The sequence below is a fragment of the Gorilla gorilla genome, chromosome 1 (assembly GCF_029281585.2).
Source record: "Gorilla gorilla gorilla isolate KB3781 chromosome 1, NHGRI_mGorGor1-v2.1_pri, whole genome shotgun sequence".
Taxonomy (NCBI): Eukaryota; Metazoa; Chordata; class Mammalia; order Primates; family Hominidae; genus Gorilla; species Gorilla gorilla.
Genome location: NC_073224.2, coordinates 231,523,082 through 231,525,043, shown reverse-complemented (window position 1 = coordinate 231,525,043; position 1,962 = coordinate 231,523,082).

Genomic DNA, 1,962 nt, shown 5'->3' with positions numbered 1-1,962 from the left:
TGCAATTCCCCTGTCTTGATAAATCGGCTCTGTCTAGGCGGTGGGCAAGGTGAACCCACTGGGCGGTTACACTAGGGCCCTGCAATAGGAGTGCCTTTCACTTCCCTGGTAAGCACCAGCTTTGTCTTGTGTACAGGCAGTGCCAACTCCGTGGGCCTGTGACCCGTGCAGGTTCCAGGATCCTGCCCACAGAAGGGCAACTTCATATCTGGCCTGGCACAGGGTAAGCACTCAGGAAACGCCAGCTATTAGCTAGTGACAACGTCCTGACCCCGCCACATCTGGCAAATCCTTTTCCTCGTGGAGCCTGGATTCTGGACTCTCCTCCAGCAGGTGAGTAATTGTTTCTAGACCCACATGCTTCATTCAGAAAGTGGTCCACCTTTCCCCCAAAGCTTCCCCTGCTGTAGCTTTTCCTATGTGCAAGGCCTAAGCCTCAGCTGCGTGCTGGGCTGACCCTTGGATACAGCCTGACTCTGTGCCAGAAGCCTGGCAGGCTCTGAGGAAAATGCCTGGTAGAGTGGTCCCTGGAACTTATGGTTTCTGCAGAGACTGTGGCATCCCAAAGACCCGCTTAGAAGTCTATGGGAGCAGAAGGAGGTAACCCTGTGGGGTGTGAGCTGCATATAGGCAGAAGCAGGAGGTCAGGCAAGAGGGAACGGTGTGGAGCGGTGTGGAGCAGTGTGGAACATGGAGCCTGGATTCTGAATGCATGCTGCATTTGCTGGGGTGAGGAAGGCGAAGAGAACTCCAGAGAAGAGGTCAGGGAAGAGGTGAAAAAAGGTCACTGAGGGGAGACAGATGGAAAGGGAAAGGCGCATGGCAGTTGATGACTGGAGGGTCACAGGAGAGGGCCTCAAGGGGATGCTTCCATTTTCTCCCAGGTAAGCACATAGCATCAAGTTTAGAGATGCAAAGACAAAGGCAACAGAGAATAGTTAACAAACCTCAGGGTGGTCGCGTCGAAGTAGCAGTACCAAGCCTTCTATTTTAATATTACTTAAGTTTGTGTATGTTGTACCTTAATAACCAAATTCAAGATGCCACTTCTAGGGGCTATTCAATGCAGTTTTTGTTGTTGTTTTGTTTGTTTTTTGAGACGGAGTCTTGCTCTGTCACCCAGGCTGGAGTGCAGTGACGTGATCTCGGCTCACTGCGATCTCTGCCTCCCAGGTTCAAGCCATTCTCCTCAATGCAGTTTTAACTGCACAAAATCCAGACAGTGGAAGAGAGTTTAGGAGCTTTTGGCAGCAAAATTCCCAAGGTGGAGCAGTTTCAAGAAAACTATGACCGGAGGTGGGGCTGCATGGCCAGTGCAGATCTGCAAGTCACACAGCAAGGCAGCCAGCTCCAGTAGGTGCGTTTGGAAGGCTGCTCCCTTCCAAGAAGAGACCCCGTGTCCCAGCAGTCCCTGACCACCAGGAGGCCTGCAGATGCAGCTGCGGCGGGTCACCCTGTGTGTGATACAACCATGCATGAAGGGTGAAGGGGTTGGCAGCTCAGCCCTGGAGCATCTCTCTTAATCAAGTTCAGCCCCAAGTCATGGGTGCTTGGAACTTGGACCTGTTGACCCTCATCGGCTCTATCTAGGCAGCAGGCAAGGTGAACCCACTGGGCGTAGGTTACACTAGGGTCCTGCTATAGGAGTGCCTTTCATTCCCCTGGTAAGCACCAACTTTGTGGACAAAGCCCAGGAATCTGTATTCTAAAACCCTCTCCCTATCTCTCCACCCCCATGATCTTTATTAGGCCAACTCAGGGGAAGCTGGCTATGCCAACAGGGCGGCTGCCTCTTTAGCTACATTTGCCAAGAGAGAAGGGCAGAGCTGTCTTCTCCAGGTCTCAGCCTCATGGTAGGCTCTGGAACCACAGCAACACAGGCCAATGCGAGCCACCTGTCCTGCAACCGCCCCCTCCCCACCCTGCACAACACATCAGGAGGCAATCAGTTTACCAAACACA